Source organism: Centropristis striata, chromosome 3 (genome assembly GCF_030273125.1).
Source record: "Centropristis striata isolate RG_2023a ecotype Rhode Island chromosome 3, C.striata_1.0, whole genome shotgun sequence".
In the NCBI taxonomy this organism is placed as follows: domain Eukaryota; kingdom Metazoa; phylum Chordata; class Actinopteri; order Perciformes; family Serranidae; genus Centropristis; species Centropristis striata.
Window position 1 is genome coordinate 33,476,280 of NC_081519.1, and position 25,424 is coordinate 33,501,703.

At 38.1% G+C, this 25,424-nt stretch overlaps 1 protein-coding gene across 1 annotated transcript in view; it reads right to left on the reverse strand.

Annotated features, from left to right (window-relative positions):
* The window catches only part of si:dkey-49n23.1 (semaphorin-3D), a 108,274-nt gene that overhangs the window by 27,644 nt on the left and 55,206 nt on the right, over nt 1-25,424 (reverse strand). The window lies entirely within an intron of this gene.

Here is a 25,424-nt window from a genome sequence, read left to right on the forward strand (position 1 = left end):
GTTATTTTGAAGTTAACTTTTTTTTGTATGCAAACGTGCTCAGTTATTATATATGATGCATTATTATAGATTAAACTACCCAGCAGCACATGAAGCAGTTAAAATAAGCTCCACCTGGACCAACTACTGGAACTTTTCTTTTATGTTGAATTTGGACTGTTATTACTTTTCATTCTGACACTTTACCATGGTTGGTTTCGTTTTATCAGCACAACCTCAACTATATGAGCTGATAATTATTGTATCGCTTACTGGAATAACATTTTGAACCCAAAAGAAACATAAAAAACATAAAATCTGATTTTGAAAAGTGAAATGAAGAGTTTTAAAAAAAAGAGGTAAAATGAGAGAACATCTCATTCTTAATTTGTATACTAAATATACTGTATTTGACCTTATCTCTTAACAGAAACTGGCCTCATAGAGTTTGAAGGCAGAACTTTGAGGGAAGCTGACGGCAGAAACAGGCTGCTGAAGGTTCTGAAGAAGTAATTTGCCGGTGCTTTCGTGGACTCCAGAGAGTTAAAACTGAGAGTGCTTAATAGCCAGTTAGAAGATTCTTTTGTTGCTTTAAAGTATCACTTACATATTAATCCATTATAATACAACACTGTTGGACCTTTTTGCAAAATGAATACCTGAACTTTGGTACTTTTTCATTTGATTGAAGGACTTTTCTTGTGTAATAAAGTATTTTTACAGTGTTGTATTGCTGCTTTTACGAAAGCAAATGATGTGAATAACTCTTCTCCCTCTACACACACGCACACACACACACACGCACACACACACACACGCACGCACACGCACACGCACACGCACACGCACACGCACACACACACACACACACACACACACACACAGCAAGGAGGAAATAATGACTTCTTTTCATTATAAAACACTATATATCTCAGCTGAAGTGATGCATAGTCCTACAATAATATTAATAATAATAATGAAGTCCAAAAATATATTTCATGCCAAAAGTGTTCTGCAGTGCTGCATAAGTTATTATGTTTTCTTAATGGTTTATTTTCTTCAAATGACCTCACTCTCTCCTCATTTCAGTCTATTTCAGAGCCGAAAAGATTAATTGATGAGTTAATCAACAGAAAAACAATCTGCAACTATTTTAATGTGCAATCAATCTTTTTTGTTGTTGTTGTTGTTTCCTGTCTGGCGTGATAGTAAACTGAATATGCAGATTATTCTGAAATAAAAATAAGTAAATAAATCATAAGTTGCTGCCACAGTTTATTTATTTATTTAATATTTAACCGTTTAAGGATCAGAAACAGGTCAAATTGTGCAAAAACATCTCTTATAAATCCTCCAGCTGCAATAAATGATGTTATTTTGAGTCTACTGCATGTAATAATCCACGAGCTACAGCTGTGAATGTTAACTTGAGTAAATGCAGCTAATTAACCTTTAAATTCTTGAAGTTTTCCTGCCTGTAACTGGCAGCAGGAACTCTGTGCTGCAAACAATCAGCTGAATGAATGAAGGAAATGAACCGTGAAACAGCAGAAGAAGTGGACCCCACAGTGTGGACGGAGACACTGCTGAGGCTCTGACTGCAGCACGGAACATTTGTTTCACTTCAGCACCGTTAAAAAAGAAATAAATCACAGCTCTGACCATCACTCTGCTTTCATCACCAGAAGCTCTGTTCACTCACAGCCAAACAAGAGCTGAAACATCGACTGCAGAGAGTCGAGTTTAATCACACTGGTTGTAAGAGCTTCACAAACTAAAATAAATGTCACGATAAATGAAAATGATTTCTTAGTCTTAGGAGGAAAATCTCATTTGAGCAAAAAAAATTAAACACATTAAAGTTGCTTAAATGCCTTCTTCTTGTCCCTTACTGCAAATTATTTGTTTCTTACCAAGATTAAAAAAAATTTAGATTTTGAAGTGTTGGATAATTTATCTTGTTTTAAGAGTTAATTTCCTATTTTAAGCGTTCAACATGCTTATGATTTAATAATCTTAATTTAAGTAGTAGTATTTGTAAAGTGTAATTATCAGTCCATGCGGCAAGATAATTTCCCTCAGATTTAGTGTTTTTATCTTGTTTTTTAGACACATCGTTTTTGCAGTGTGCCTCAGTTTGCTTAAATGCACCGTTTCTTTGTAAACATTTTTTTTTACTTTGGTTAATATTTAAGTTGCTTTTTAACCAGTAGCTTTTTTTGCACAGATTAAATAACTTTATTTTAACTTAAATAATGGTCATTTTACATTCATTTTAAGTACATTATTGGTCATTTTGTGTTTTTTGCTTGTGTCATTTTTTAAGTAGTAACTTTTTTGGCACAGATTAAAGAACTTTATTTTGACTGAAATAATGGTCATTTTACATCTTTTTTTGGTAATTGTATGTCTTTTTTGGTCATGTTGTGTCAGTCTATGGTCATTTATGTGATCTTTTTGTATTTTTAACATGTTTTTTGGTCATTATATAACATATTCGGGTGATTTTACTTCTTTTTTGTATTATTTTTGTTTTGTTTCTTGGTGAAAGTCCTGGTTTGTTTGAGCCCTCTCACCCTAACTAACACTTTGTGCTTCTTGTCCTTTGGTTAATATTTAAGTTACTTTTTAAGTCGTAGCTTTTTTGCACAGATTAAGGAACTTTATTTTAACTTCCATAGTCTTCCATAGTCCTTCCATAGAAAAGGTGTTTTTTCATCCCCGACCCTGTGAAGGCTTTCCTCACCAGCGTTAGAAGCAACTGAACCACCAACAAGATCTCCAACCGTTTGTCAATAACAACCCATAAAAAAGTTTAGAAAATCCTGCTCTGAAGAAACACAACTCTGCTCAGGACTCAACTGCTGATTTGAATTTAAAAGGGTGAATTTTTAACCTTTTCAAATTCAGATGCAAGATTTAATGACATTTTCACGGAAAGAATGAGAAGGAGTCAGAATCTAAAGTCCTCCTGAACCACTTCAACTAAAAGCAGCTGCTTCACTTTAAAGGCAGTTCAACTTTTATTGATCACACACTTTAGACAAGCAGCAAAGTTTCATTTAAAATGTTTCACCTGCAGGTTACATGTCATGTGTGTTTAAATACAGTTTGGTGAGACTTTATATTTACATTAAGCATTCACCTCCTCATCGATATGTAGTTCATGCTTTAAAGAAAAGTGCATTTTTGTGCAAATATAATTAGAGCTCTGTGAAACATTAAACACTCACACACGATAAACTGTTCCAAATGTGTCCAAATCACATCCTACAGTATATGTCTACATCACACACACACACACACACACACACACACACACACACACACACACACACACACAGAACAAAGTTTGGGTAAAGCCTGCAGGTCTTCTTCCTCTGAAATCAGATCTAACACATCTGTTCATGGTGCGATTATTAGATCTTCACAGCTCGTTTTTCATTGAGACAATCTGTTCTAACAGTCTCTCTCTCTCTCTCTCTCTCTCTCTCTCACACACACACACACATACACACTAACACTAGTATAATACGCAAAAATAATCCCTCTCACTCTTTTTATGATAATTTTACATAATTTTTTTGTCTTTTTGAGTCTTTTTTGGTATTTGTAACTTCTTTTTTGTTTATATTACGTATATTTTGATGTAATTTTATGTATTTTTTAGTCATTTTGTTATTTTTGTGTCATTTTTTGATAATTTTATCTTTTTTTGTATTTTTAAAATTTTTTGTAATATTGTCTTTTTTGGTCATATTATGTCTCTTTTGTATTTTTAACATATTTTTTGGTCATTTTCTGGTATTCCGGCATACATGGCTTAAACTACTCGCCACTGCGTCTTTTTTTTCTTCTACCAATAGAAATACAAAACCCATTTAATACATTTTCATGCAGCAGCATCCAGTTCATCACATTAACAACTCCAATTTGTAAAACACTAAACTTATCAACATTTAGTCAGATGATGGATGCGTTTATAATTTAGAGGTAAACTATGATTGTAGCACTTAAAGAGTAAAAGTCACTGTGATGCCATATCTCTACTCCATCACATCGTCTGTCTGCAGTTATCCTTTGCGAGGCAGAGCTGGAGTCAATAAAAGCGAGCTGGATTTCATTTTATGGAGCCGCTCCCCTCGACTCTGCCTCACTGGGTCCTACGGATCCATCCATCACTCAACCAACGACGGGAAATAGAGCGCACGATGAAAGAAAACTCAGCAGGAGATATCTCAGAGCACTCTCCCTGAGGGGGCCGCGGTGGGAAACATGACATGAAATACTGAAGAGGAGAGGAAACGAAACACTTTTTTTTTTGTCTTTCTTCCCCCCATTAGTTTCCCTGATAACTTGTAACACCTCCCACATCTTTCAAGCCAGCAGTGCTTCAGAGAATGCATTAAAGATGTGTAAAAACATGAGACTTTCCCCAGCAGAACCCACTCTGACGGCAGGGAGGGAAGAATCCAAGATAAAACAAAGTAAATGCATTAAACTGCAGAGTGCAGTCTGTGTCTGAGCTCCTTCACATCACCTCATCGCCTTTATTTTATTAGTCAGAGCTTCACTCAGTCTGCATGTAATTCACTTTAAAAGTTGTTTTTCCTTCCAATCAGGGCTCACAGCTGAAGGTGATTGCTACTGATTGGAGAAACTTCTGCAGCTTCACATGGAGGAATCAGTTTCTGGCTACGTTTACACGAGGACGGTCTCAACAGAAGACGCAAAAGTGGCGTCGCGTCTTCACTTTTTAGTCCTCGTTTAGACGAGCATTTTCGGGAGGAAATCTGCGTGCATACGGTGACGCAAAAGTGTGTGAAATTCGATTGTATGCATGCCAGGCGGCATCACTTAAAGCGATAAGAGCATCTTTGTGCATGCAGAAGTTTTAACGCCACACATTTTCATCAGCTACTCCTTCCACAAAGTTATCCACCATCCACTAGATCTCCCAGGTCTCGTTCACAGCCGTCTGGCTCGCCTCCGACGAATTGCTGCATCCAAAATGTGATAGAGGTTTTTACAGATCCTTCTCTGTTCAGTAATACTATCTGTACATATCCTGTACATTTGGTGGAAAGACTCCTGTAAGTTTATTAGAGCTGCCAGAGCAGCTTGAAGGTCCGACGCATGGAAATAATCCCTCGTTTGTTTATTTTCCTGTACTGGAGCATGTATGTGACGTAAACACATACGTGACGTGAGCAGATCTGAGCAGAGTTTTGCGTCTTGTCAGTGTAGACGGACACGATACGGCGGAGCGGATTTAACTTTTCCACTTTGGAAGGTGGTTTCAGATTTTTGCATCTTTAAGCCCCAAAAACGCTGTCACCGTCTAAACGAAAGGCACTTCCGATAAAATATTTTGTTGTTTTTACCCGCGAGCGTCCTCGTGTAAACGGGGCCTCTATCTCCAACAAAAACCACAACGTATGAGTTGTCAAACCTTTAGATTTTCACTTATTTCTCTGCTATTACACATACAGTATTTTCTGTTTCTTTCTTACGTTTTTATTTTTGTTTTGAACTTAAAGAACACTGTAAAAAGATTCCTTCTGAGCTACTTAAAAAGTAACTTCAATGGATAACATGTTGATTTAAGGACTCATTTATGTATGCAGAAATTACTGGAATCTCTGGGAGTTAAATATAATCTGGATTTAAATGAATAATAACTTTGAATTGGATCAACGCATATAATATTTATCATTTAATTTGTTTTCTAAGTACCTGTACTCTGCAATGCAAATAAAGTTGAATCTAATCTTATCTAATCTTAATTTCACCATATTGTGTAATTATGTCAGTGCCTTCATTTTTTTCATTTTTTAAAGTCTTCAACAGATCAATTATTTCTTAATTTACTCAACATTCAAAAGCAATTAATCAATTTATTTTCATGGTTTTACTTTACTTACTTACTTTCAACATAAAATTGTGCTAACTTTTTGTTTTGCAATTTGTATAATAACCATAAAACTGACATACATGGACCTCATTCTTTTTACTAAAATATCAGTAAATTAGTAATGTACAGAACATAAACATTCAATCCTAACACTATAATCACTACATCACTCAGTAACGATAAGACAGGGACAAAAAGGAGCAGCAGAACTTTAGACAGCCGTTTTTCTTTTATTCCATTTTTTTGCTTTGTTTAATTTTATCCATCTTCTCTGTAATTTTCCATCAGTAGAAACTTGAAAACCTGGTGAGTGAGAGAAGTTCTCAGGATGAACTCAGGGTTTATGTTCAGCTTTACTCAGTCACGTCTTGTTACGCTCTAATCAACAGGATCATTTCCACTCACCTCTACGAGAGCTAAACTAACTAAAGGAAGCGTGAATCTGTGTGTGTGTGTGTGTGTGTGTGTGTGTGTGTGTGTGTGAGAGAGAGAGAGAGAAGAGAGTGCTTTGGATAATGACAAACACTTGTTAAACACTTCAGGCAGAACAGATCCACTGGGAGAGCTGGGTGTGTGCCGAACACCTGTACTGCACACGCAGGAGTGTGTGTGAGCGTTTGAGTGAGTGTGTGTGTGTGTGTGTGAGAGAGAGAGAGAGAGAGACAGAGAGAGAGAGAAATGGAAAAGCTCTTTTTTTTCACTGTGAGAACATATGTGATTGTGAAAGAGCAGAAAAGTGAATGTATGAATGTGCGTTTTTGTGTGTGCGTGCATGTGTGTGTGTGTGTGTGTGTGTGTGTGTGTGTGTGTGTGTGTGTGTGTGTGTGAGTGTTTGTGAGTGTGAGATCGATTGTTCCCTGTCATTAACACTGATTGCCTGCAATCAGTAAGGTGATTAAAACTGGATTTGCTTCATTGAAATGCTGTGTGTGCTCTTTGACCCACTGGTTTTGAAGCCACTATTTCTGCATTACGGCCATCACCATGTTGTTTTATTTGCAACCAGTGCATGTGCAGAACGGATCAGGAGCAGGAATAACACTATGTCATCAACCAATGCTAAGTCACTAAGTCCTTAAGTATCTTTTAGTCCAACTGAACACTGAATACAACCAAAATGTTCCCATTAACTCTGAGGAAGTGAAAACATTGTGAAAGGGTCGAAGATCAAAGACCTGTCAATCATAATGTAGCCCCGCCCTGGATCCTCTCCTTTATCATTTATTTGACTCTAAATGAGACCATAAATTACTAAATGAACATTGAAGAAGACCTGAAACTATCTAGTGAGACCATGAACTCATTATGAGATCACAAATAAAGTCAGAAGTAGGATTATTTCTATTGACTTTTATACAAACAGACTTCTTTTTGGAGCCGGAGGAGTCGCCCCCTGCTGGACGTACATCATTCAAGCAGCATCATACAACTCTGTTACAGAGGAACATTTTACAGTATATGTGTCTGTTTTATTGATGATAGGGCGTCAACATACTTTTTACTTCTCTCCTGAAGATCAAACGCAGATTTTAATCATATTTCTTCTATCAAACTAATCGCACATGACGTAGCATGGGTGTGTTTTGGATGCAGTTTATGAAAAGGCCTGAGAGAAATGGGCTGTAAACCAGCTGGATCACAACATGAGCAGCTTCATTCTCCGCCTGCCACATGTCAGTCAAATAAATAACAATATGTCTTAAAATTCAACTCCATATTTGGTTATTAAAATCATCAGTTTAACGGCTCACTATCTCCAACAGCCTGCTGTCTCTGACTGAGTCTGCTCAGAATAACAGTTTTAGTGAACACCTTTGATCAGAGTCCAGTGGACACAGAACAGCAGCCAGAGTCTTTCTACTCGTTCTCATTTAAACTTTACAGCTAAATATTTATGAACAGCACTTGGAAACAGTTTCAGTTATTTATTTGAGCTTCTAAAGCCGTTTATTGTCTCATTTAAGAAGGATAAAGGTTTTAGGTTGAGCTTTAATCAAGCCTTAAAAGTATTTTAAGTATTTAACATTTCTGGTTTCAGTTTGATGCCAGTGACTCAACAAGCTCAACTTCTCAAACACATTCAATATGCTTTTATATTACAACTTTATGTCAATATATCAGAGCTGCAAGTTGTGATTATTTTCCATATTGTTTAATCTGTTCGTTGAAATCTTTGAGTTAGTTTCCTTTTGTTCACTAAGTGTTTTCTTTTAAAAACTTGCCAAAATTACACCATTTACGGTAAAAAGAAACTCTAAAAACAGGCATTATTTTTATTATCGTAACTTTCTGACAGTCCTTGAACAGATCATCAGTTATGAAAAGTTTCTGTTAGAAAAAGTGACCAACACGAAGCTTAAAATAGTGATATTTCTGTCTTATTTAATAAGTGCACTAACCAGATCCTGTTAAAAACATTACATTTTGATTGATTCTGCTGAGAGCAACGGTCATGTGACAAATATTCACTGAAAATCTGTTTACACAGAGCAGAGAGGAGAGGAAAGGAGAGGCTGTTTACACAGAGCAGAGAGGAGAGGACAGGAAAGGCTGGAAACATGAAACAATACTTCAATATACATATGGGGTCTCCACATATTGTACATGTACAATATGTGGAGACCCCATTTGTGTTTTTTCTTTTTTATGATTTCTGTAATTATAACTTTGTTTTTCTGCATTCATCATTAACCAATTAGTGAGAAGTACTATCATATAAGACAAAGAAAGCTGCAACTTGGTAATGTTTGACATTGGACTTTAAAAAACTAAACTAAAATGACCATTTTCTGATTCATCCCTAAAATATTGTCGGACAGTTAAACATTTGATGTAGCAGCACCAGATATATGGATTTATACAGATCATATTGATTATCTACGTGAAAATAATAACAAAAAAAGCTGGTTTTGATTCAAAGGAAAAAGAGTAAGTAAATAAGAGTGTAAAAGTGTAAAGAGACGTGATTTACATCCTGAAAGGAAACAATTTTCCTCCTCTGAGGTATTTGAGAAAGTGAAATCTTTTTGGTTGATTTGACACAGTGTGACCTGCATCAGAGGGAGGAGTGTTATCACTCAGATAGAACCACAATGATTAGATAAGAGCTGACAGACAGGCCGGTCTGTTCTGCGTCTGCTCTGATGATCACAAAACGTCAAATACCAAACACATTATAACACACTGCCAACGCCTTCACCTCACATAGACCCAACCTAAAACTCTGTGTGTGCGTGTGTGTCTGTGTGTGTGTGTGTGTGTGTGTGTGTGTGTGTGTGTACAGAAAACATCTGCTTCTCTGCTGAACTCTGACTGAGACTCTGGTGAAATATAAAATTCCGAAACATTCACTCTGAATTTTTTACAAAAAAGACATAACAGGACCAAAAAAAGACAATATTACAAAAAAAAATGTTAAAAATACAAAAGATAAAATTACCAAAAAATGGAAAAAAAAACTAAAAAAGACCCAAATTACCCCAAATTATACATAATATTAACAAAAAAGATGTTACAAATACCAAAAAAAGACTCAAAATGACAAAAAAGCTGTAAAATTACCATAAAAAGACTGCATATTATATATATATTTCATGAAGCCATTCTGTGTGTGTGTGTGTGTGTGTGTGTGTGTGTGTGTGTGTGTCAGCTGGCAGATGTTTCTCACGCCACACAGAAAACATCTGCTTCTCTGCTGAACTCTGACTGAGACTCTGGCAGCACAAACATCACAGATCATCAGAGAAGTTTGACGGTTTAGAAGTGAAATATAAAATTCAGAAACATTCCGTCTGAATTTATTGACCTTTTAGGAGCTTTGCTTTTGAAGAGCATCACAATGTGCTGCATTCACCAGGAGTTTTATAGCAGAATGACTTCAGCATGGACCCTGAAGTGAACATTTAACCTGTTACTGCAGAGGAGTTTCAATAGTTTTTCCATTAGAGTGAATCTCTCTACGGCGACGCCATGAATCATCTGAAGACTCTTAATCATCCAGAGTTTCTGAAGTCAGAAGCAACTCGACTTGTTTAAGGTTCTCAAAGAGGTTTTGCCTCTCGTCCAAAAAGCTTCTTTAAATCTTATTTTCTGGCGTGGCAGAAACTTTTTGGATAAAAGGTTATTTTTACAGAAAGTATAAATGTCTTAGACTGAACAGTTTGACCAGACAGTTCTCCTCTCAAAAACAACAACACAGGGCGTTTGCACAGACAGCAAAATACGACTTAAATGTATCTTTTAGACTTTCCTCTGCTCCATCTTGCTGACACAGCAGTAATGATTGAAGGTGATGTGGAGTTTAAATGGTGATGTCACACTTGGGGAGGAGGATGGGTCCAACAAACAGACTTTCACCAGGAGAACGAGGTTCATGTCCCACATGGAAACAAAAGGAAGATTTTTTTTACGTATCTTAAGTTTTTTTTTTTTTTTGTCGTCTTCGTAACTCCATCATTTATTTCCTCTTTAAAGGAAGGTTTCTGCCCTAAACCTAGCTCAGTGGTTTTGTAGCCTAAATTCACAGAAACAGCAGTGAACTGTACATGTATGTATAATGACGTGTGTGATGTTTTTAGAACTCCCCGCTCTGTACCGTGAGCCGCCAAACGCCCATAGGAGTCTATGGGAGGTGCTGAAAGACGCTCTGTTCTGTCATTTTGATTGGAGATCTGGTTGGTTTGACTTTAGATATAGAGCTTGTATTAATTTGTTTATTCTTTTTAATATCAGCCAATAATCTGACGTTTTAACCAAATTTGAAATACTGTAAAACCTCACATTTTACAAACAAACAACCACAATAAATGCTGACATTGTGCGTTTCGACAAGCCAAAAATACGCTGAATCTCTGAAACTGCTGAAACCTTTTTCCCAACCAGAAACATACAGAAGTATTGGCTCCATGAATGTATAAAGAGAACTTTGTCACAGTTTAAAACATGAAGTTAAAGTTGTAAATTCAAATAGAAAATATTTTGTTAAGTTAAGACGACAAAACTAGATGGTTAGGGTGAGAAAAAAGATCAGGGTTTGGGTTAAAATAACTGTTTCCATATGTGACTACAGTACAAAGTTCCAATAAAGACTGCAGGAATTGTCGCATGCGCTCTGAAAACAAATGACCTATAAAACTATGTTTAGTTTTGATTTCCCAAAGAAGCAGAAGTGTTCACAGCAGCGTGCCAGGCTGCAGCACATGAGCTCAGTTAGCACATGCTAACACTTACAGAGCAAATCACTGGCAGCTCGTGCGTTCAGAGTTTGGACCTGAATGAAAGCAGGTCTGCAGCCTGACAGAAACCAAACCCCCGCTGTCCTGACACCGCGGCCTGGGAGGAGATGTGACGACTACCTGATTCTCTGTTTGCACGCTGAGCTGTCTTTGTGCATAACTCCCAGTGAAATATGAATATTTTTCTTTTTAACTGCACACATCTCCAGTGTAGTGTAACAGCAAACACATGAAAACATACTGGAGTTCGCTGAAATAACAAAAGACTCCACAGCTATGACCAGAGTGATTAAAAGAGGAAAACATAGATTAGCTCAGATCAGATATTTCACTTCTGAAATTCAAAACAGCAGCTTCTGTCGAGCTTTCATGTGACAGAAGTTACAGAGAGGAAGAATCAGAGAGAGAAGGAGCAGTGGATGTATGGATAGAAACATAAAGATTCGCTTCTATCTCCGCTCCGATCTGTTTGCGTTAAGTGTATAAAGTAAGAGCACCCTGAGCCATTACAGACTGAACGAGCACTTTGAGAGGAAAAACAGCAGTAAAATGCTGTAATGGTCGTTCTCTGTGGCTTCATACATTAAATCTGTCATGCAACCAGGTTGTTTCCATTAGCAGCTCTGCCTCACCTTTGTTACTCATTTCATTTAATGTTTTTACCCAGGGGGGACAATCTGAGCTCCTCAAACTCCTGATGCAGGAGATCAAAACTGGTGCTTCAAGGGAAGCCATGGTCCAGTTTTACATGTGTCATTAAAAGTATGCTAACGAAGGAAAAAGCTACGAAGATTATGCTTAAAAACAAGTTGTGAGATCCAAAGACACCTGACAAGCATGCATTACACATTACGCCTCAAAAAGATCATTGGTCTCCCTACCCCCAACCTCTCTGACCTTAACAACACAGCCATCTATCTATCTATCTTTATCAGATGGTGACAGAGAATGGAAGGGGGAGACATGCATCAAAGGGACCTTGGGCTGGATTCAATCCCGGGTCCATTGCAACAAGGACTGAACAAGGACTGAACAAAGCCTGAACGGTACGCGGTCTGCCAGTGATCCACCTGGACGAAGCGAATAACAGAAACACATCCAACATGCTGATGCACTGGACGAAGGAAAAAAACTGAGCAAAACTCTTTATCCAAGCTGGTTTGACACTTGCAGCTTCCATATGCACCCATCATTTCAACAGTTGCTCTTGCAAACCCAGAGTTGGATGCAAATGCAAGATTGGTCAGTGGCTGTTGCTAAAGGGTCAATTAAAAGTTTACTCAACTCTAAAGGCTTTTTTGTTTTTGATTTTGCATGAAATGTAGCAGGTGGCGGTTGCTGTAAGAGTCAGTAAAACTGCTCAGGATGAGGACTTTTAGGAGAAAAAGTATCTTTTACAGCTTTATTAATAATCTAATAGATTGTAGGCCTTGAATCAGCAGCTGGGGGTTCACAGTGATGCTCAGTGGTTCAGACAGAGCTGAACTGGTTGCATCATGAATGAATGAAGTGTGCAGTTTCCCCAGTAAAGCAGCTTAATTGGACCTTATAGCTCGACCTCCTCTGAGCTGTTTTCCTGGTAACACGAGCGAGGTATCCAGTGACACATAATTCCTGCTGAGGTCTGAAACTGAACTCCCCTGTTTGTTGTTGCAGTGAATTCAGGTAGTGATGTCTCTTTTCTCCTCTGTTCGCTTTGTTTGACAGCACAGTCAGGACACATCCGGACAAAACCTTTACTGTCCTCGGTCTGATCAAAGAGTTCAACTTCAACTGTTAAGTAATCGTCAAACATCTGGGTATTTACTTCTTCTGGGGGCTATTTTTAATTATTTCACTGCATTGTCAGAGTTTAGTTTCTGTCTTATTCATTTCTAAACTTGTATATTTTAGTCTCAGATTGTTCTCTTATTTAAATCCTGTTAAACACTTTTATAACTCTGTGTTTAATTGAAATAAAGCTGATTGTCAGTCGAAAAGAAACACACACTCTACCTGCTGCACTAACTGCTCGCTGCAGATGTTTCTGTTGTGTTCAGTGTGTATTAACGTGCTGTGTAAATAAAGTCAGAGTGACTGAAGCCTGGCGGTGGTTCTGCCTGCAGCACGGCTCATGTTTCAGCCCCAGTCTAAACACTTCCTGGTCTGGGTGCTGGACGCTGTTTGTGTTTCGTGGTGGATCCAGTAGCAGCCAGCTGACATCAGGATGAAGTCAAGGGCGTCCACCAGTTTGCTTTCACCGAGCTCAAATGTCAGAGTATCAATAACTTACAAGGCCTGTGTGTTTTGTTAGCTAAACGTTTAACACTGCTCACCCTCAGTTCATCCTGCATCACCTCCTCACTTCAACATGCTTTTCCCTTTACCTCCCTGCATCCAACTGTTCTCTGCATGAAGTTAACTTTCACAGACTTCACAGAATCTGCAGAATTTGAAAGTCCAGCACCTGAAACATTGCAGTAAATACACTATGTCTTGCAGGTTCGACACAGTCTTCGTTGGAACTTTCACAGAATTTCACAACATGTCACCACATTTTTTCTCTATAAAGTGACCTTCATTTCCTCTGCAACACACTTACAAACACTCACATGTGGTTAAAAGCGCCACACATTGTTTCCAGTAAGGGATTACAACCATCTTAACACCAGCTGAGGGATGCAGCAGCTACTTCTTTGTCTTTTTAATCTATATAGATAAAATGAACAACTGCAAACCAATGCATTCTTTTCAGATGATGCATTATTTGATTTGGTGCAGGTCTTTGTGTGCTAATAAGGCAATATGGAATAAATAAAAAGAAGATAAGACTGGATCTGAGCTGTCAGCTGTGAGTATATGCAGGTTTGTCTGAAGTTTAAAATGAACCTGACACATCAAGCTGAAGCCCAAAACCTGCATCACCTCACATCATTCCTTCCAAGTTGCACTTGAACGAATCTAAAGACTGCAGCTGATGGCGAGCCAACATACACATCTATGTTTTGTGTCTGCAGCATGTCATCCAAAGAACATCTCAGAAAAAAATTAAAGCAAACTACAATACACCATTTTCATTTCATCCATAACTCTTGTCTGATCTGCCATCTCTATGGTTTCTGTTTAGATTTGAGCAACTAAAGCTTCAGATAAAATTGGAGAGCCATGATGTAAACCAATGGTTCCCAACCTTTTTCTTGAGGGACCCACATTTTTACCATTGTAAACTTTGGCGACCCCCCATTGTCCATTGCTTCTATGAAGCCGAACTCAATGTGACTTTCATGGTACCCTCTCTTTTTCTTTTTGAGATATTCAGCATTTTCGTCTCCTTCAGGCTTCACCATTTTTCCATTAGCTCTGTGTTTCTGTTGCTAGGTGAGGTTACCGCTAGGTGAGGTTACCACTAGGTGAGGTTACCGCTAGGTGAGGTTACCTGTGTATACTGGGGTATAAGGGATGTTACACATGTCCTTATTCTCGCAATATAGCCTTTATTTTTAAACTTTTCTATAGTGATTTTTCTATTTAAATAAATGAATAAACATTTAATGTAGCCTTTATTTAGTTGTTTTTGTCCCACTAATGAATTCAATGCTGACTCGTCTATATTTAACACATTAGATTTATTACATCCATTAAAATCAAAAGGGCTTCACGACCCCCCGTGGATCTTTGGCGCCCCGATGGGGGGGTCAGGCCCCCCCTGTTGGGAATCACTGAAACTACAAACTATGATGGCATGTTACCTATAACTTGTTGTTTCAAGTGTGCACAAGGACAACTGGATCACTTCCTACCCTTCTCCTCAGTCCGGCTACGGTCCAAAGCAAGAAATGACCAAAAGAACCCCAATTTGAACTACAAACTATGAACTCCATGGAGTTAAACACCCAGCAGTAATAATGAGCTGGTAGGGTTTCTTACTTACTGATGGAGAAGAAAGAGCACCAACTGAAGATTGGTCTTGAACCTTTTAAGTCGTGGAGCTCTCTCCTTTGACCCTCTTCTGGTTTTATTCTGTTGCCCGTACACCCTCTAACCACCTCCATCCTCTTTCAGGTTCAATGGCAAAATCTCAACCTCCACATTCCTCCCTGAGCCACCTCGTCCTCTATTTGTCCCCTTTACCTCTCTCCTGCTGTCCCTCTGTTGTCTCACTTCATGTGATGCACTCCAGCTCTACTGTAGGACACTAAAGACACAAAGGAGACAAACCGTCTCTTTTCTTCCCTCGTTAATAAACCAGCAGATGTGGAGACATAAAAGGCCACATTCACTCTTCTCCTGCTTTTCATCTTTACTTCCACTTTACTTTTCTTTTCTCTGAAGAGTCTCAAATGAAAGAGCTCTCTACTGTTACAATCGTTATTAACGGTTGAATCAGAAAGAAGGACCACACATGTTGGCAGAGGTGAGAGGGCTTCAACCTGCCAATCATCTCCAGCTCAGTGAGGAGAGAGATTTAATTATAATAAAGCTTCACTTATCAGCTGCTTGATTCACAGACTAAAGTAGAATATATAATCTTAACCCTCTGGGGTCTGATATACCACATAATATTTACTATACTCATGTTTGGTATTTTGTATTTCCTTAGCACAGCTTCAGCATTACTGACGATTATTTTTTACTTTAGACCACTTTATAAACTTATTGAGCCCAAAAATACACAAAAATCATGAAATCTGAAATAAGATTATACTATTTATTACAATAAAAACCACAAATATGCTCAATAGAACTATTTTGGACCTGAAAAATGTAAACATATGTTGCAAATATGTACATATAGAGGTAAAATTGAAATATACACAAAAATTACCATAAAAACATGTTTATTTATAGGAACAGTGTTAGATGATTAGACCCATTTTTTCAATTTTTACAGAATGCCATGCCTGCCTCATCCCATCCTACTTTCACACTTGAATAAATATTTTGGTATTATCACATTAAAACGATCATATCTTTGGTTTTACATGACCTCCGAACATCAAACAAAAAACTGGAGAAAGTTTCAAGTTCGCGTTCCACTTGTTATGGCGCTTTGAATAAAGCCACGTTATCTAAACAAAGAAACCGTGATCATAGACCCCAGATGATTAAAGTTGTAGACAATTCCTAAAAAAGGGCTTCTTTTTTTACAGACAATATATACAAACATCAACGTAAACACTTCAAAGAATAATTTCACATTAGCAGATTAAAACTTTCTCTCCTCTCGACTAAAAGCTTCTAAAGACCTGAAGCAGTTTAATGAAGTTTATGGCTTTGGGTTGTATGAGGCATAAAACTTTATTTTTTATCATTATTCCAGTTTTGATTGCTGTGACTGCTCACTGAGATCACACTCAGACCACATGTTGTCCAGTAAAGACAGAAGAACAAGTCAGATGGAAATGATACGCTCTGTGTCTGTAGGAGAAACTCTTTATAGAGGAATCAGATGCTGCACAGCTGACGAGCAGCCGAGGCTTTTTACACAAATGCATCTTGTTCTGGAAACTATAAACAATCTCCTGCATGCATCAGAAGGAAAAACTTTTAACTCCTGACTCAAATGTGTGCACAGTACAGCTACACACAGCCTGATTAATGCAAGTAATGCTTCTGATTATTGGCTGATGTTTCCTCAAAAACAAATAAACCATGCAACAGGAAATATGAATCTGTTCTTTTCATGGAGTAACTCTGCTTCTTCTAAACATCAGTGGATCTCTGAAATTCAAATTTAGCTCCACAGTTAACTCTTTACTAAAAACAGGCCATGTGGTTGTTTTTATATAGATTACCTATTGAATTACAGAAAACATGTTTCATCGTTATATATATTTCATTATCAACATATAAGATGACCTTTGGAATAAAAGACTTTTCTGATTTATCAAAGGACCACTGGGAAATAATCACTGACTGAACCAGAGCTGACTGAACATTGCAGCAGAGAATTGAGGGGAACATCTGGAGAAGAAGGTGGAACATCTGTTTTCACAAACACACAGATGGATAACTGGGAAAACACATCACAAAGTTCCTTTATGAGACGTTCCTCCCACAGAAAACGAGCCTGTGTGTCGTACAGCAGCTTATTACGACACATATTTATGTTTGTAGTTAGCGGCGCCCTCTAGTGGCTGTAGGACACGAAGGTGGAAGTGAAGTTACAGAGAGCAAAAGGAAAGAGAGAAGCGAGGAAATAAAGAGTATAAGCACAAAAAGTCTAACAGCAGACTTTCACCAGAGTTCATGTGTCAAAAGACAAAACAAAAGTAATCAATGTTATTTGAAGCAACATAACTTAACTTCCATGTATCAAGTTTTTATGTCACCAATGTTCCTACCTCACTTCTGACATTTACATGCATTTATTTTACTTTTTGAACTATATTTATGAAGCAGTTTTTTTTGCAATAACTGCAACCAAGTTGTTGCCAACGTTACATCACATATCGTCACATTGTTAAAATAATCGTTGTTTTTTTTGACAAAAAATAAAAAAGGCATTTTTTGTCAAAATTGTTTTTTTTTTACCTAAATCATCTCCTCATGACTCCGACCACCTATGGTGAAATCGCCTATATCCTCAGTTGATCAGATCATGTGATTTTACCCCTTTAAGATAATGGCCTATGTCAAGTGTGTGACTTAAGTAGATTTATTATGCCTAAGTCCAAAGAAAATGTGACTTAGGCAATTTTTTGAACATGCCTTTGTGACTTAAGCAAGATATGGTAACACTTTATATTGAAGGTGTCTACATAAGAGTGACATGAGCGTGTCATAAACATGACATGGGATGTGTCATGAACATTAATGACACTTTGAAGTAACATTAATGCTCATGATACTTGTCATGTCATGTTTATGACAGGCTTGTGTCACTCTTATGTAGTCACCTTCAAAATAAAGTGTTACCATATCTTGCTTAAGTCACAAAGGCATGTTCAAAAAATTAAGTTAAGTTAAGTTACATAATTTACACAGTGTTATTACTATGCCAATAGCCATCCTTTGTTACTTCCTTTTTGAGTGAAATGATCAATAAATGTAATATGTTACACTTTTGGTGAAGCTTTTTGTGTTTCCTGAAAAAATTGAAAAAATGAGTTAGGTGATTATTTTAACAAGGTGACGATATGGAGCATGTTTGTCTCCCGCAACCAGTAACTAACCATTAAAATAAATTTGGAAACAATCAAACGACATATGAGGCTGTATGGTTTGGAGGACTCTTTGTGGTTCACAGTAGCTCTCTGCTCTGCAGCACAACCAGAGACAGAGAGGAGCAGTGCAAGAACACAGCTCCACCTGTAGACTTCCCTCTGGTGCTTCCTGCTCATTTCTCCTGACTTCTCATGCTTCAGCAGCTCCAAAAGTTTTACAAAAAATCTCTCACCATTATTTGTCATTGCTGTTATTGTTAATCTGGCTATTGAACTAACTTTTCACATTCAGCTTTCCTCTTGCAGGATAAATACACTTTTGTTTCCAAGTTCAGCAGAATTAAACAATTTTAATTGCACGTGATTACTTTCCAGACGCAGATCACACATATTAAGCTACACTTCAGCTTATTTATATCTCTTGTGTTTAGTTTATTCATTGCTAAATTAAGAAATGATGGTGGTGCTAAATACTGCAGCCCTGATCTTAATTAGAGACAGACGGAGTACATTTCCCCTCACATCTCATTCTGCTCCGGTTGGACTACAAACTGTTTTTCTATCAGCCCAGAGTCACTGTGTTGCCGACACATTTCACCAAACTCTCTCCTCAACCAGCAACATTATCCTCATACACAGTATTTCCCATGCAGTCCAAACATAAAACACTTATGAAGAGACTGAAAAAAGTGCGTCTAGAGCAGCAGGACGAGGTGGAGCAGACGGAGCAGATGGTTCCTGTACGACGCGCAGATAATTATTTTTTACTCTTTAAGGAAAAGAGAGAAGATGGATGAGGAGAGGGATTATCTGAAGGACAGAGACTGATGACGTCTCTTTAAATGTCAGCATGAGCCTCCATTTGTCCTTCCACAGTCTCCAGGCTCCAACACACACACAGTGACACACACTGGCACACACACTCGTCCGAACCATTTAACTGTTTATGTTGAATCTTGGACTTGGTTCAGTCTTCTCTTCATTGTGTCCAAGAGTCTGTCTGCAGGCTGTATGTGTGTGTGTGTGTGTGTGTGTGAACCTCTGGACATGCAGGACACAAAGAATCAAGCGATCTTGCTGGTAATTCCATTTTCATCGGATCATTTGTCTCTGAATGTGTGTGTGACCTCTTCCCTTCAGCCCGACGTCGTCTCGCTCGGCTCCGAACTCTAAATCACAGTTAAAGAGTTTCCTTTTGAACCTTGACACAGATAACTGCGGGTATTTAATATATCACATTTCAGCACTCTGAGGAGACTTTAACCATTGAAAACTGCCTCAGACAGAAAAATAACTTAACCAGCTATTATTACTGCGGTCGGGTCACATTTATTTATCCGTAGTTTAACCTGCCAGGCAGAGGGAGGTCAAGAGCCGAGGCGGGGCCGGGGCCGGGGCCGGGGCCGGGGCCCTGAGCGGATGCATTTGATTCCAGCTCTGATGACTCAGGTTTCTCTGCCTCTCACAGAAGCCCTCGTTGGGTTTCAGTGAACATTTTTGCAAACCTCAAGTAGCTGCTTCATAAGAAACCTCATAACACACTTAACTGTTCATGTTCTGCTGTAACTTTATTGTTAAATAAAGTTTTCAAAAGCCAACTTCTTGGCTCGTTTAGTTCATCAACTCGGTCTCACCAATCTGCACACAAATAAAAGGATTTCCAAACAACAACACTTGCAAATGGCGTGCAATGCATAGGCCAAAATCCAATTTTGCGTGCATGAGATACACATTAAATCTCTCCAATATCTGTCTGATTGATTGGCAGTCCAACACACACACACTTGAAATGAACCCTCCTTCTTCACTGTCTGGTCCAAACCTCAGTCTCTTTTCCTGAAACTAAATCATCTTGAGCAGGCAACAACTTGTTATGACCAACAAGCTACAGCTCATAACAAAATCATAAATCATGCACACAGACAGAGTCTCATGATATTTAGTCCAGCTGAAGCAGTTCTGATGTTTCTTCCATTTCTTACTCTTTGTTCATCTTTCTTTTTATTTAATCTTTGATGTCCAGATCAGGCGGCAACCTCCGCGCAGGGAGGCAAACAGGGAAGTGCCTTAAGCTGCATTCTACCAAAAAATCCAGCAGGGGGCGCTAAGTTTGGCTGCAAAAACATTTCTGTCCATTAATTTCAATGCAAAATGAGAAAACTTCTCACTTGATTTATTACCTCAGAATTTTTTTTTAGGACAACACTATGGCCTCAATCGCTAGTAAAAAATCTTCTTCAAGACAATTTGATGTTAATAGTTCAAATAATGGCCCCATTTAGAAGAAAATAGAAGATAAAGAATCGTATGATTTGGGGCGTGGCTACCTCTGATTGACAGGTCACTAACAAGGCGAGACGTCATCAGGAGAGAAGCAGAGTAATGCGTATCCACGGCAACGTGTCAATAAAATTATATAAAATGTTATATATCTATAAAAAAGCTTCGTACCCCCAGCGAGACAGGCGGGTCTGTGAACAGCACCGCAAATGGCTGCAGGTCTGGGTGGCTGCCTGACTATGCTGGTGTTGGAAAGTCTCTGGATAGTTTGCATCTCTATTTTGAAGCACTTCTCGTGATTGGAAAAGCTTAAACATACAAGTTTTAACAGAGAGTGAATGTTTCAGTGAAAGGGAACGGATATGAGAGATTTGTACGGTTTGATAAAGATCACCTTAGGGTACATATACTGGGATCTAAATTAAGTCAATGAGCAATAAAGTTATTAATGTCTCATTTCAACTGCATGTTTCAGCTTGATGCAATTCCACTTAACATACTTTTGGCACCAGGAGCTTTTCTCTGTTTCCACTGTGGATTGAATCAGGAGTCTCAACTCACTGAATGTGTTCATCGGCAAAAAACAGAGGAATGTCTGCACTTCATCATCTGTATGAAGTAGCTTTGCAGGCCGCCATTTTCTAAAATCTGTATTGAGAAAATACAAAAATTGTGGTTGCTGGCAGTAGCTTGGCTATTTAAAAATGTCAGGTTCCTGCAGATTTTCCTGTGTCACGCTTGTGACAATTCTCTCTGGCCAATCATTGTTCTGCAGTGTTTTAACTCAACCTTCTATCAACTCAGCTCACTGGGAACCTTAACAACCAATCATGAGGTACCAGGTACTATCCACATTAGAGCTGTCAATCTCCCTCCAATTATGAATGTATTATTATAGATTGTATTGCATCCAAAGCTTTATGCACTACAGAAATGATAAGTTCTGATCAGAGCGGAGAGCTGCTGCTGCAGGAGGAGAGGCATATTTTCAGCGTTCAATTGTTGATTTTATTTACAACTTTATTTATATTTGACTCCTGGAATTCGTTCATGCAGCCCTAAATCACAGCTCTTGCTACTAAACCGTAAAAAAAAAAAAAAAAAAAAAGGCAAGTACAGTTAAGTAGAGCTGTGTCGTGCAGCTGAAGCAAAAACAGGCTACATCGGTAGATTAAATCATAGATAAATCTACGATCTTATAAAATCTGGAAGCAGAATCATGACTTCCTTATGACGTCCCACTGCTGTCAGTTTGTGTTTGATGATGATAGGCCGAGTAAAACCAGAGATAAGGTCAAATATATTTAGTACAAAAATATAGAACTAGATGTTCTCCTCATTTTGGAACCAACATTTACAATTCTTCACTGAGCATGATTGCGTTCTGAAAGTAAAAAAAAACCCATAATTGTCAAAATCAGATTTCATGTTTTTTTTGTGTTCAAAATGTTGATCTTGTAAGTAAAAGTAAAAAAATAAAATAATGATCAGGTCATATACACTACAGGCCAAAAGTTTGGAGGCAACTTAAATTTTCTGTTCACAATGGCTTTCTTAAAAACCAGTATGGATTCTTTGGATTGTTGGATGTGTTTACTGCATCATCATACTTTACCTTTATTGAATTGAACCATTTTCTTCAATTTACCTTTAGGTATACATTAATGTTACCAGACCATTACTAAATAAATGTTAACAAAAGAAAAGAAGGGTTTAGTTTTAGGGTTGAGAAGATTGGGAAGAGTCACAACTACAGTGCAAAAGTAAAAAAAACAAATCACAGCTTGCATTATTCACTTTAGCTCTTTGAATTTTGAGAGTTTGGATACAAAAATCCCAATAAATCTCAACTGTGTTCATATCGCTGACAAACTATCGCAGAAATGGCTAGAATGAAGCAGGTGAGTAAAGAAACAAAAAAGTACAGATTTATACATTAAGGAAAGAAGGATACACAAAGTCTAGGCAATAAAAACCCAAAGACCTGATAATTATAGTAAAAATGTGTTCTAATAAGTGACTCTTTTTATAATAATCGTGGTTAATTTGTTGCAAAGTATAGCAATGATGATCTTTTTTGTATAAATTTTGATCTTGCTTCCAGACTTTTGGCCTGTAGTGTAGGTGAGGTTGTGCTGAAGAAAATGATACCAACATGTCATGGTAAAAGTGTTTAACTTTATATACAGAAAGGATGAGAAGGAGTCAAAAACAGATAAAAAAGGGTTAAAAAACTGCACTTTCAGTTTGACATAAACTTCCCTAAGCAGAGCTGCTTCTCTCTGCATTGTGATGCGTCAGTGTTACAGCTCCCGTTAACTCGTGACAGCGGGCTGTGACCCGCATCAGGAGGAGAGATAAATCACAGGCCAGGAGATAATCAACATGACAGAGCTGCAGGAACTCCAGAGATACAGAGGAGACGTGAACCCTGCTGATTTATCACAAAGAGGTCGCTGCGGCCACGAAGGAAGAGCTGCCCTCGCTCTGAATAAACCTCATCTTTAATATGAGCCGGAGCACAGTAGCACCGTCTCAACACTGTAATTATAGGAAGCAGAGTTGCTTTACAGGGTGCTGCATGTAGGATTGTGTGTTCCCCAAAATGGAAAGCATGTTTTTTATAAAACATGGTGCTTCCTGTCACTCTCCTCCTCCCAGCATCTTTGTTTTGAATGGTAAAGAAGATGGACACAGGCCAACAGGCTCCATGTCCTGCTCATCCTAATGACTACACTAACAAGCCCTGCAGAGCTCTGCAGATGGACTATAATCCTGCTGGACTGGAGTTCTTTAGAAAGTTGATCATGTCTTATCAGCAAACTAATGCAACACTGCTCAGGACATTGAAGTGTGCATTCATTATAATCATTGAGGCACTTTTCAGTTATTGTGCAACATTTAGAACAAGAGAAGGAGCAGATACAGTACGAGAAACATTTTTGATGGTTATCCGTAGACTGTAGGCTGAAGATTTGTGACACCAGAGTGAGTTCAGCTATAAGCTTTGAGAGCAGCAGTTGGCTAAATGACTTAACGTTGGACAGCAGCTGCATTAATCACAGATACTGCCTGTGTGCTTTAGGCAGCTCTGCTCTAAATGGTAAAGAAAATGTGCTGCAGAAAACTGTACATAAAAGGAAAGAAGAGAGGAAAGAAAACAGAAGATGTAAAAAGTCTTGTAGATTAAGGAGAGTGTGGAGTTTTTTATAGAATAGATAAATATGTTTTATCTCCTCTTAAAGCACGCTGCGTCCTGCCAACAGGGAACAACATTTTATGGGTTTTATAGCTCCGTAACTGCTCTGAAACTAACATACGTGGTAAAATGTATCCAGCAATATGAAGGAGAGAGAGTAAAAGTATGTACAGAACAAGATACAACTTTACAAATCAAAGTGGTGGAGAGAAAAGCTAAAGATAAAATGATGTTATTGTTCTTATGAATTCCAAGGTTCATACACTTTTTCAGTGGTAAAATTCAAGAACTTTTCAAGAACTTTCAAGGTCCATTTTCAAGCTTTTCCAGTACTTTACAACGGTTGTAAATTGCATGTTTTAGATGAGTTCTTACATGCTAAAAGGGGTAATTTCACTCAACCATACCAACAGCGATGGTATTACGCATTTAACAACCAAAAGTACAGTTTGCTAATCTCAATATTCAATTTAGTACTTTTTTCATTGAACATGTGATTATCTATAGTCAGATTGCATGAGAAATACAGTAAGAATTTCAAGCATTTTCAAGTACTTTATCCAAAATCCAAGCACTTTTTTTAAATCTTGAAAATACAGTATTGAAATTTAAGCATTTTCAAGGATTTCAAGCATCCGTATGAACCCTGGAATTCAGATGAGGATATTTTATCAAAGCGTCCTCAGAGACTGAAAGACCACACAGTTATTCCTTCTCATGTCCTGCAGTTTGTGGGAAGAAGCGACAGCGAGGTCAGTGAACTCCGTTCATTAACTGACATCAGTGCAGGAATGCAGCCTGGATGATATATTTAACACTGCTCACACTGAGAAGTTATCTCTGTGGAACTGGGTCAGTGTTATGACTGATTATGGATTATGTCACAGGCTTCTACTTCCTCTCTTAAAGGAATTTGTCAGAGGTTTGTTGAATAACAATAAGAATAAGGATAAAAATCAATCTTCACATTGTTTCTTTCGGTTTTCTTTTACTTGAAATGTTGCCTTAATTTGAGGTCAGACTCACTTCATTCATTAAGTTATCACATCACATTTTATCTTAACTCTTAAAGCCTGATTTCCACCGGGTGCGTTACTGCAGCGTCACGTCAGCGTCGCGTACGCCGTTGCAAATAGGTAACACTCTAATCAATGAGAGCATTTTCCACCGGGCGCGCTGCGTAACGTTACAGCAGCGTCTCAGCAGCGTCTCTACGCGAGCATTAGGTAGGACTTCTATTTCTCCGCAAGACGCTGCCAAATCGCGTGTATCTCAACAGAGCAGATCGCACCAGACAGGAAGTCCGACTCAGAATCAGCGTTAAACACTTCCGCCCCTTTCAAAATAAAACACAATACGCAGTTCATGCAGCCTAAAACTACTTCACATCAACATTATGTTATGACCGGGTCACCAGATCAGCAATCAATCAATCAAAGGGTCTCAGAGGATCGGAGACACGGACGACAAGAGACTGATTGTTGAAGTGGAACATCATACAATCATTTATGACGTAACATATTGTTTTTATAAGGATAGATGGTCAGATCAACATATCTTTCACGTCAGAGAAGCAAAGTAAGTTGGTTGTTGTTGTTGTTTACTTTATACACACAGTTTATCCATAGACTGTATAAATAGAGTTTAAAGTTTATCACGGGATCTTGCGGTCT